Source organism: Mytilus californianus, unplaced genomic scaffold (assembly GCF_021869535.1).
Source record: "Mytilus californianus isolate M0D057914Y unplaced genomic scaffold, xbMytCali1.0.p SCAF_29, whole genome shotgun sequence".
NCBI classification, from domain to species: domain Eukaryota; kingdom Metazoa; phylum Mollusca; class Bivalvia; order Mytilida; family Mytilidae; genus Mytilus; species Mytilus californianus.
The window spans coordinates 2,256,948-2,270,171 of record NW_026262678.1 but is presented as its reverse complement, the minus strand read 5'-3'; the positions used below and the strand labels follow the sequence as shown (position 1 = coordinate 2,270,171).

Sequence of the window (13,224 nt, the reverse complement as noted above, 5' to 3'; positions counted from 1 at the left end):
TGTTTCTTACCTTGGTTACAATTTTTGTTATTGATTTATTAGATTTAAACATTAGTAAATGGTTTTTTTTTTTTCATTTTTAAAACGGAATTCCAACATTTGTATTTTTTTTAATATCAATATTCCATTTTATGGGTTTATTTTACCAGGATTATTTCCAAAATGGCACTGGTTTTGCAAAAAAATACACATACTATTGATAATCATTAATGTACAGCTTTGTAATTTTAGTGCATAAGTAAAGGATTAAGATACACGTCATTCTATTTAAGAAAATATTATCGGCTAGTTCGATACGATATTTTTTTTTATCTTAAACACTTCTATCTGACACAGCATTTTTTTTAAAGAAATAATATGTAATTGTGCATTGCAAAGAATACAATTAAGTTAAGACTAAATTTCATCGTCGAGTTTGGCAATATTTCATTGAAGAAAAAGATATAACAACTAACTTATATTTGTTTCACATCTATCAATGCATATAACTACAAATACAATATATTACCTCGGTCCACTGCAAATATGATGCATACATATAGTTGTGGTATCTTTTAATTTACTAACACCATTGATAGCAAGATAATATATAGGATATATTAATTTGTTGTAGGTCATGGGAATGAACAATGGATTGTATATAGTCTGATATCGGTGTCAATATTAAGTGCTATATTATTCAGTGTACTCCGTGTTTTGTTTTATAAATATAGAAAAACGCATTATAACCGCAGCAATACAGGTATTCACAATTTTGTTTCTGAACATGTAGAACTGAACGACAATCAACATGTCTACAATATAATTGACGAACATCAGTCAGATGATTTAATGCATGACCAAGCAGACGACGCGGCAACTGCATCTGCAGGGACCCACAGTTCAGGTCACTCCGATGATGACTTTATTCAGTATGAGGAATCAGAGTATCTGCATCCGTATCATTCTCTTGTACCTGTCATTGATACTGAAAAACAAGACTATGAGCAAATCAAGGTACAAAATAAAGAAGATGTATATGTATATGACGATACTGGTCGTAGAACTGAACAAATCAGAACACAAATACATCTTGTATTAGATAACAGGATATTAAGTGATAGCGATTGCACAAGTAATGATTTGAAACGCGCCGATGTACGCAAAAAAGTTGGCAACACGAAATCCGACAATAAAGATAGTGGCCCTATATATTATACTAACAAACCAGACCAAAATATTACAAATGTAACGCAAAATTGTAAGCCAATCACTGACAATATTTCTCTTGACTGACAAAAAAACGTAAAATATAACAGTTTGTAAATAAGAACTTTTATATCTATATGTTAATGTAATTTGTTGTTAATCATTGGTAGTTGTATTAATACTTATGTCGGCATTGACTTGCTGGATTTGTAAAGGATATGTATCAAAACATAGAAATGTCATGTTGATAGATGCACACGTATTAAGTTAATAGTCACGAACTATTATTTCCTATCATTGCATTCTGTTATTTCGTTTTTCTTTATTTTTCATTTCACATATCCGTTTTAGAAAATAATAACACAATTTAAATGAATAATTAAACTATTTCCGGAGTGATAAAATATATATATTCACCGACAACTGACTTTTTAGATAATTGTAAACGGAGTCTCCTAGGAAACTTTTAATACAGAAATGTTAGTGCAAGGAAACATGACCATGATTCATAGTATTGTGTGAAATATACACATGTAAAAAAAAATGTATTACATGAAACGTGAAATAAGGTATTACGATTTTTACCTCTTCTCCTAACTTCAGTCAATTTTCACACTTATCCACTGCGGTAAATTTAGTACTGTTCAGACAATTCGTTTGTAGTAAATAACGATCTGTCAGATCTATTTTTCACGGACTGATCAGTAGTTTTTATTAACCTGTACACATCAACAACATACTGAATCGTCTGAAATGCTTCTAAACAGTACTGAATTGACAGCAAGCGAGTTGTTTGAACAGTACTTAAGTTTCTGAAAATATCTTAAAAGACTGAACATGACTTTTCAGTTTAATGTTCAAACTTTTTAAATAATATTAAGATCAAAATTACAGTTTATCAAAGGTACAAATAATAAGGAACAGTTAAATGTGACTGGTGTATTTTGTTTCCCAAACTTTGTATAGTCTAAGTGTTGTATCTTCAGTTAAAGATTGTAATTTGACATGGAAATAAAATATAGAAATGAAAATATTGAATCAGATACACCTACAAGTAAATATTCAGATTATTTTAAAATTACAAATCTAAGAGTCAGTGGAAGGATTATTCCATTAACCCAGAGCACTGTGTTATTACTGCGGCTATAGTAGAAATTTCCATATTGTCAACAAAGTACCAAAAATAAACCCAACAACAATTATTTAACATGCTTGCATGAATACGACAGATTTAGGGGAAGCTTTAGCAAAAGTTTTATTTCCAATTTACAAAGAAGTTGTGTGTACCAAATCTTGTTTTAATTTCCATAATCGTAGACCTTTATTAAGAAATTTTAATGATAACTGATTTTAATGCTTTTAATACCATAATAATGATGATGATGATGGTATTAACCCTGCTTTGTACTCGACCGACACGCTGAGCTTGATTTTAAATGTGCTATTTTTTTGGTTATTTTATCATAAGTATGAATTAACTGTTCATAAAACTTTGAATTTTTAGAAATACTAAGGATTTTCTACCACAGGAATAGATAACCTTAGCTGTATTTGACAAAACCTTTCGGAATTTTGGGTTCTTAATGCTCTTCAACTTCGTATTTTATTTGGCCTATTAAACTTTTTTGATTTGAGCGTCAGTGATAGTTCTTTTGTAGACAAACTGCGCATCTTGCGTACACAATTTTAATCCTGGTAACTATGATGGGTTTATTTTATAAGGTAACAGTCCGCAGGAAGACATGTCGTCCTTTCCGGACACATTATTCTGACTCTAGCGAACCAGACTTTGCTCTTACTCCTTTATTCAACGTGCTTAGCGGAGAAGCAGTAAATGCAAATTTTAAAGTCTTAAGTGTGACCCGGCCGGGGTTCGAACCAATGAACTCGAGGCAAACACGCTACCACGCTACCACCGAGGCTGTTCCATAACAATTAATATATCAACAAAATGAGTTTATCTATTCTACTTTATTAATATACTGTATTTCGCAAATTGAAGTATTAAATCATGAATAAACCAAATTTTGAATAAACTTATTGATAAAATTATGACTTAGCTTACATATTTATCATATAAACTATGATTAGACATTGCATATCCCTTGGCGATATAAAAAGATGCCTAAGATCACATAAGGAGACAATCACTAGTCAATATTATGGATTAATCCATATTTCCTCGTACTAAATAAAACTTGTACAATACAAACCCCGTATCAACGAAAAAGAAGTATGTACTCGAATCTGTATTTTTATGAACAATAATAACTTCCACAATGTTTGTGCTTGTTGCATTGTCTCAATTCTGAACAAAACATTCATATTAAGTACATAGGCATATATGGATTTTGTCTATGGAAAAAATCTAGTATAAACATGTAGCAATTGACATACATTATCTTCAACATTATTTCCTTTAAGTGTTTGAGATGTGTGTATTTTAGATGCACGATAATTTTACATTTATAAAGAAAGCAATACCCTACCCCCCCCCCCCCCCCCCCCCAAAAAAAAAACAAAAAAAAAACAAAACAAAAAAAAAAAAAACAAAAAAAACAAAAAAACAATACTACTGAAGAAAACTATCCACGAAATACGCACTAACGGAATCCCGAATAACCAAAGATGCATTGGTATAACATTTTGTATAATTAAAATTGTGATGGAACATGTAACTTATTAGAACAAATCAGTTTCTTTTTGGGCCATAAAGGTCGGGGTTAACTACAGCACAATCATGACTGAATATCAACAAACACATAGACACATTCGTTTCATTCTATCGTCACAAACATAAAAAGAAGATTTATAAAACAGATCAAAAGCATTTAGTCAATAGATTTCATGCATTATAAAATAGTCAATTTTATATCAGGAAAATATTATTCAAGATATGTGCGTAGTATTTACATTTTAAGCAGAAGCTAAAAATCAACTCAATGAAAGGATGCTAAAATATTGGAATAATCTAATATTTACATGAATAATTTGTAAACAATGCCACAATGATGAAATCGAAACAACAAATCATATGTTTACGGTATATAAGTCAGATAATGCATATTTTAAGTTTTTCTTGTCGTATAACACATCGAGGGATGTCAGAATTTATTAAATGAAAGACCGACCGTAGGGAGGTCTTTCTTTGGACAATCCTGACACCCATCGGTGTTTTATACGACAATAAAAGAAATAAATATATGCATTATCTTAATTATATACCGCCAACAAATATAATTTTTTGCAAAGCATCTTTTGCAAAGATTTGTAGGAAATTGTATCCTTTTTTACCGATCACATTAAAGTGGAATATTCTTTTCTTATGCGTTTAGGTATAACAACATCCAACGGGTGAATTATAAGGTCAAATAAAACTCACAAACCTAGATATAAATGTTATTAATCACTGTCTAGTTAAATCAAACTTTTACTGTAATTGTTTGAAGCAAGAAACAAATTAATTCTTACGGAGTATGAATAATATAGTCACTTGGTAAGTAATTCATTATGCTACATATATAAAAGTGGATTGCTAAATTTTTTCACGGGTTTCATCACAATTTTACAACGAAAAAGCAGATTAATTTTTAAATTCATTTAAAACGAACTTACTCAGAATAATTGCCTGACAATACATTTTTCTTTAAAAAATATGAGAATAAGTTTATTATTGCCCCCTCCCAACCAGCCATATAATTACGTAGATGTTCTTTTAAAGAAAATGAGAAAATGTGGTTATTTGATTGGGAAAAAAATATATATAAATGTAAAACAAACCCGCGAACTCGCACAAAGTTTTGATGTGCACGTTACACCAAAATTCCGGACATTCATAGGTCATAATACGATTTCCAATACGATGTGAAACAACCAGATTTATTACTGTTGTTTTTCAATAGCCCTACACATGAAGGTTTTAAATTTGTCTTGTTTTAAAAGTGTTATGAAAAGTTTTGCATCACTATTTTTTTACACAATGTCCCTTTAGTGTAGCAATAAATTAACAGAACTTCACATTATTTGTTTCAAGTCAAACTATGAGTTAAAGACGTTTTTTACATATTGTGTAAGACATAATGCCTTATAATCTTCATCTTAACAGGCGCAATACATTTGATTCAACTTTCCCATATTTTTGGGGGTACATTATAATGCAAAAAACCATTTATAGTTTTGAAAACAACGACACAACAAGTGTAAATTATAAACAGCTGTTTTTACCAATTCGATCGTTTAGGGTGAATATGTTTAACAAATATCAACAGTAGCTGATATATATTTTAAATCATGTCATTTGTGTTGGTTGATCATCATGAATGGGCTGTCGATGTTCTAGGTAAGTGTTCTAAATGTATTTTTTGTAATTTTTATTAATCCGTTTTCCGAATATATATATATATATATAAATATTTTATGCATCGAAGGTAAACATATTTGAATTTAAATTAAATTTAGAATGTTTAAACAAACTAACTTTATTTAAATTTGGACTGCAAGGAACATGATGGGTACAGAATTAAACTTTTGAAGGTCTTACTTTTCAAAGTACTTAAACGATTCAATCAACATATCTAATTGTATAAATGTATGATACTGGGACCTGATGGAATCATAGAAAGGGTATATAAGGTAACATGAATTTCTTTATCAAAATATAGTCTTCACGTTTCCGTTCTCAGTATATAAATGGCTGAACATCATCGTCCGTTTTAAGATTTCCTGAATTTATCAGATTCAGTGCAAAACTACTATAATTTTTAGAAAATCTTCATTCTGGGATATGTATATACATGTACAATGTACACATATGAGTGGGTGCATTTACTTATCTTAGTTTAAAATTTTGACTGCAAATTGGAATTATTAATATTACAAGTATCATTTGTGTCAAAAACTGTACAATACTATATTACGCAGAATTAGGGATGTCAAATAACAACATAACTAGACAAAATAGTAATAACTTTACATGTTTTGCAACCTTTTTCATTGCACGTGGTAAAAAAGAGTGAATTTGTCATAAATGATACAATTTAAATCTGAAACAAATCTGTGTTATATCTTGTTGATTTGTTAATTTGTTAAAGCTGTAAATTTCTGTGTCATTTGGTCTCTTGTGGAGAGTTGTCTCATTAACAATCATACCACATCCTTTCATTTTTATATATGTTTAAATCTAGAAATCTGAAATTTTAATGAATTTACGACAACAGAGATTGGTCTATTTAATTAGGATTATTAAATCTTACCAATTAAAACAACGTTTTGTCTTAATAAGTCAACCAAGAAAGCGATTGTGTTACGTTAAAATTAAGTATGTGACATTTTACAAGTATCATTTGTGTCAAAAACTGTACAATACTATATTACGCAGAATTAGGGATGTCAAATAACAACATAACTAGACAAAATAGTAATAACTTTACATGTTTTGCAACCTTTTTCATTGCACGTGGTAAAAAAGAGTGAATTTGTCATAAATAATACAATTTAAATCTGAAACAAATCTGTGTTATATCTTGTTGATTTGTTAATTTGTTAAAGCTGTAAATTTCTGTGTCATTTGGTCTCTTGTGGAGAGTTGTCTCATTAACAATCATACCACATCCTTTCATTTTTATATATGTTTAAATCTAGAAATCTGAAATTTTAATGAATTTACGACAACAGAGATTGGTCTATTTAATTAGGATTATTAAATCTTACCAATTAAAACAACGTTTTGTCTTAATAAGTCAACCAAGAAAGCGATTGTGTTACGTTAAAATTAAGTATGTGACATTTTACAACAAACATTTTTTTTTAAATAGTAACACATACTTTAATCATCGAGAAAACAGGCCTAAAAGTTACGAATATATTTATTGAACTACATATTTGTGGCAGTACTTGGAAAACAACAATAGCATTACATATGCCAATGGAAGCCACTTCCTTAGAGAAAGTTCAACGCTTTTGTTTAAGTGATAAGTATTGCATTTTGAAGTCGAAATGCAAGAACCCTGTAACAGTGTCATTTCGACTCCCAGTCTCCGAAGGTATCATCAGCTCAGTTAGTAGTCAGTACTTCGGTACTGACATGATTTATAGCAAACCTTTCTAATATTGTCACTTTTAAATTTTGAAATTAGAAAGAAACTAAGGTTTCAACTCCTCAAGCAAAGTTGATATAAGATGGCTTGGCTACTTTGTTTAGGTTCGTTTTGATCATACAGGTCTTCAACTGTTTCGGTTATTATACATGCTTGGCTTTCAAATATTCGGCATTGAGCTTTCCTGGTGAAAGTAAATCCAGAAAAGCGCTTTGGACGCATGAAATTTATTACGTGTTTTAATTTTTTGCGGGACAACATTGTATATAAATTACAATAAAAAAGATTCTAATCAAATGGGCCCATAAACAACAACAAGAAAAGCAAAATATACAAATCTAATATTTTGTCTTTTAGAAAATTTATGGTCTGATACTTTCAAAAAATTATATTGTAATTTGTAATTGAAAAAAACCCAGCTATGATCAATACACTATCGGCAGTCATTAACTGTTGTGCACTATGTATTGATAATAACTATGAACTATGAATAGATTATTTTGTCTGAGAATGACATTTGTCGGAAATCCAAGATAAACTAGGTCGCATTTAGTAATATATGAAAACAAATATGTCAAACAAGTAAGTCAATTGGTTTTTAAACGATCGATGAAACAAATCGTGGAACGACATGAAATTGTAGGTCACTCTAAGTGTTTTATCAGGGATTTTCAATCGATTATAGTGTATGGGAATTTCCAGATAGATGCCATTGTTACATGTAGTAGTAAACAAACGCTCAATAGTTTCAATAACACGCATTTACAGTATTGATGTATCATTTCTTCATTTTAAAAAGAAGGCACATGAGAGATTTAAACATAATACAACATTAACGTTGTTGAATGATTTGTCGTTACTGGCATAGGAGTAAATAGTCAAATATGCGTAATAAGTAACGATAGATTGTTATGTATTTACCTTATTATTTTTTCGGCTTTTAATAGGGTCGTCTGTCATTCTAGACTAGTTACACAATTTAACACACTTATTTTCTTTTTACACTCGAGAGTCTGGTAAATTTTTGTTGTTGTTGATAGACAATAAACAATAGGTTATGGATATAAAAATAAATAATAACAAGTAACATATGACAGATAAACTCATCACATATACCAGGATTAAATTTGTATGCACGAGACGCGCACTTCGTCTACATCAGACTCATCAGTGAAGGTCGAATAAAAAAGTTAAAAAGGTAAAATATAGTATGAAGTGAAGATCATTGAGGACCCAAATATAGGCATAGACCTTAGTCGTTTTACTTTCCCATTGTCAAAAGGAATTCCCAAATCTCAATTTTAAATTTACAATAAACACAGTTGTACTTAAATAGTAACGCTACTTATCCTTGACATATAAACTATGCTACTTCTCTGGAGTGTTGTTATGTACAGTTAATTTTCTTTCCAAGGGAGTGTTTTCTGTTGATATCGTTTTATTTATATGGATGTTATACCTTCAGACATGGTAATTTAATAGTTTTTAGTTTTAATAAGTTCCCCCTTTATTAACGAACTAGACATAACACTACGATAACGACAGAATAATATGCAACTGTATGCTTTAAAAACCCGCTTTGACTATATACAAAGTGCATCCAAAACAGAAATGCAAAATAGTTTACAATATTAAACCGTGTAAGAAATGGTCGGAATGACATTCAAATAATTGGTGTGGACAATAATTTTCTTGCTATCCGTAAAACAGGTGTTTAGAAATCAGAGGTCCTATGTGTTTGGTTGAAGTGTTCGGCACTATATGTTCGCGCAATTTCAGTGCAAGGCTACCCAACATTTACGATTATGGACTGAACAACAGCAAAACAAGTTCCGGAAAAGTGAACAGACATTGTGTATCTCAGCACATACTATTTTTGGGTAATACTTCAGCTCTTATATATTAATGCACGTACAGATTTCCAAATAAAGCTTTATCAGTAATTTGAGCAGACTTGAACTGAACCTGGTTAATGCGTTGAATCTTAAATTTTACAACAAATATCAAACTCACATATTCTGATAATGGCAGATAAAGAAACCTTTGGAAAACGTTATCAAGTGGCATTAATGTACGCTTTTCTATGAATCAATTATGTCCCAGTGTCATACATTTTGACAAATAAGTTTATTGACTAGTACTTACAATAGGACTTTTTAACGTTAAGGTTAAGTAACCACCATGCTCTTTACTATCTACATTTACAAAAAGCTAGTTGTGAGCAAAATTGTATTAAACACATTTTTATTTTATTTAAAAAAGTTTTACTTTCGATGTATCTAATAAATATAACTATACCTGAGAAAAATGGGTAAATCAAAAACCCACATCAAAATTCAGAAGACGAACTCATGAATCGAGTGTGCGAGATATCAAACATTTGTATTATCCTATTCATACTTACAGCTAATGTGGTGTTATTAATTAACTAGTTCAGTGATATGCAGTTGAAACTTAAATTTGTTATATTAAAGCTCAGCTACTACATTTATCTGTTGTATGTCAAATAATAACCAACTTTTTTTTTAATCTTTATGTAGATTCGGAAATATATGGTAAGCTTTAGAGTGGTACCAGGTATCCTTAATTTATTTCCAACAAAGGATATGATTAAATTATACGACTGCCTGTCCAGAAATTTGCTTTTTAAAGATGTATATGAAAATATGAATTAGGAAATTATTTCCACATTTGTATACAGTTTCTGATAGTTAAACAACAGGTAATATAAAAGCAAGTGACAGTAAGTATACCATGTATACATTACCCTGACAAAAATCATAGTTTATATCAAAGATAAAAATAGAATCGAAAATTTTCAAATATACAACATATAATCGATTCGAAGTAGAAAAAGAGAATAATCACATAAGTCTGAATATACCGAGAACCACACTTATACATTAGACAACAAGTATTTATTACACGTTTTGCTGTTTTTACTTTGCCACATTATCTGTTTGAAGGTAAGTTTTGAACATCCTGAACTATTTGATAAATTTAACAATTTCTTTTAAAAAAGTTTTATATTTTTTAATTTTTTTTAATTTTATTTAGTTACAGCAGTTAAACAGTACCAAAGTGACAAGAACGTTATAGTTTTACTCATGCATTACTCAGTAATAAAAAGTGTATTGCTCTGTTTTGATTATGCACGTGGATATAAGGTTATCCCAATATTTTATCGCCTGTTCATTGAATTGATTTTTAGCTTCTCCTAAACATTAAGATGTAATGTTTATCACTTCAATGACTCCTTTGTAAATACTAGTTCCAATAAGTTAATACTGAAATTCAAGATAATCCCAAAGGGGTATTGTATAAGCAGTATGCAGCTGCACAGTCAAATGACAATCAGCCAAACTGAAGGAACTATATTCACCACTTTGATGTAATTAACTAACTTGAATGATATAATTGACAAATAACGTCTCATAAGTAGTTTGTGATCTTACGAAATATATGAAAATCAAAATCTTATAATGCTATTCGTCATTTGTGGCGGCTATTCGTCAATTGTGATTTAGAATTTTGATTCAAGTGTTGTGGAATGTTTTGTAAAAGGAAGGACAAATCGGAATGTGTTCTGCACTGGTTCTTTTAGGTTCTTTCATGTGATCGGTACAGCTCAATTCATCGTTTTGCATTTGTTGATTTGTTATATTTGTTTATATAATATCTATGTTGGTTGTCATATGATTAGTCACTACATGAAGGCTGCTGTAGAATTGAATAATAACATGAATAATAAGTGAGCATTATGAGAAATGTCAAAATTCCAGTATAGTGATTACGTAGTTTACGGTACGTTGTTCTGACTGTTGTGTTTAGTTCTCATTCAGCACAACGCACGTACATTTAATAGAATTGAAACTAAAGCCCGCGGAGTTGGTCAATATTTATATCTAGATAAAATTTGAGATTTTATTACTTGAAAACAAATGGTATTTTTATATCAGGCTACTGATTATTTGATAAACGCCTTAAATGTTGCAACATACGTCAAATATAAAAAAAATCCTCTTTCTATATAAGACAATAGTAGGAAAGAATGGCTCTTTCTATGTAAGACAATAGTAGGAAAGTATAGCTCTTTTTATGTAAGACAATAGTAGGAAAGTATAGTTCTTTCTATGTAAGACAATAGTAGGAAAGTATAGATCTTTTTATGTAAGACAATAGTAGAAAAATATAGCTCTTTCTATGTAAGACAATAGTAGGAAAGTATATCTCTTTCTATGAAGACAATAGTAGGAAAGTATAGCTCTGTCTATGTAAAACAATAGTAGGAAAGTATAGAAGACATAAACGATTACTGTAAATCAAATGATGAGAATATTCTAAATGTTGATCACATGTTTCTTCCAGAATGAATACTTAATAAATTACAAGGCAAAAGATGAATTATCTGATGGAGGTAAAGGTGAGTTACTTATTGTTTGAACATCCTTATTTATCAGTAAAGCATGTTACCTTTACAGATGAGGACAATGTACATTCATATTGATGCAAGTATTCCATTATGTTCATGAGGAAAAGCGGAGTTATTGGTTTGCCAAAATGTTTGTGTGCGTTCCATTAAAATAAAGTTTCATCTCGCATATTTAAATACAACATTTTAAACTCTTAAACGAATTGACATTAAAGATAATCTATGTGAAATGCTACTTAGTTTTTATTCATTGACAAAATCCACATATATCAATAGGATGTACAACGTACTTAATACAAATCTGTTTTTTTTAGCAAAAATACGATAAAAAAAAACACACAATGTGGAATGTATCGTTAATAAACATGCAAATGCGATTACAAACAGTGCTTTCACTGATACAGGAGTTTTGAACTTTTTCCCTTACTTTGACATACTTCGAATTGTAATATAAATATTATCTGAGTTTCTTTATGATTTATGTGTATGAACGTTTTCGTTTCTGATATACATTTTTTTCAGCTAGGAAGAAAACCTATTGGAAAACGGTCCTGATGAGGGACCTTAAATCTCATCACAACAACAGTCGTCTGGTGGAAGAACGACATAAACCAATTGGATTATAAAGATTCGTCAAATACTTCCACGTTTCACAAGTGTCTTTTGACATGGTCAATGACTTGCTTGGTTTTATTATTTTTATAGTTCTTCTTAATTTTATAGTAATGAGTAGTTATGAGAATTATTAAAATTGTTGATAGTATGTTTGTGTTACCATATTATTTTTTTTTCCCCTTAATAACTAACTGTGGAAATTATGTCCATGAATCAATTGAAAGATAATACCATGTCAAATCTATTTAAATCTAAGTCAAAACACTTAAGCTATACAAAACTTGATATAAAAAACACCATGATGTAATGGCGTATGTGCGTGCATGATCTATTGTTAATAGTGTAACATTTTTGATAGGATATATACATCAAATTAAGTGGATATGACTTAGATAGGTGGTACAGACATTTCTTGAAACAGCAACATAACAAGGAACACATTGACAAGAATACTATTTTGAAATAAAGTACATTGTACACGTATCAGGGAGTTTCTTATATATTGACTAGATAATTATCTGAATATTCTGCTTCTTCAAGTTTGTTTCATAGTTATTGTAATCACTTTATTTGAACAGGCGCTGCTTGTCTGTTTGTATTTTCTCGACCCTGTTAATGATTTCGGCTTTTAATTGTGTCTTAGGTCTTTCTAGAAACAAATGAAAAAAAAAAACTCTAATAAAACCATCGAACACATTTAGTTTATATTTTACAATTAAGAATCTTGCTTATTTCTTTTTGTTGTTAATTGACTATGAGCCGTAGGTTATTGATATAAAACTATTACATGTAAGTAGCTGTTTACATATGACAGACATTGACCTTGGTCGTTTTACTTTTCACATTGCATTTTATAAATAGGAAATTCCTTATTCTTTTTTAAACCGTTTAAAT

At 29.9% G+C, this 13,224-nt stretch overlaps 1 long non-coding RNA gene across 1 annotated transcript; it reads left to right on the top strand.

The window, feature by feature from the left end:
* Nucleotides 1-10,131: 10,131 nt before the first annotated feature.
* Nucleotides 10,132-12,478, top strand: LOC127732886 (uncharacterized). The gene is made up of 3 exons (XR_007996482.1): nt 10,132-10,249; nt 11,652-11,706; nt 12,238-12,478. It is a non-coding gene; the product is annotated as an uncharacterized LOC127732886 (long non-coding RNA).
* The last annotated feature ends 746 nt before the right edge of the window (nt 12,479-13,224 follow it).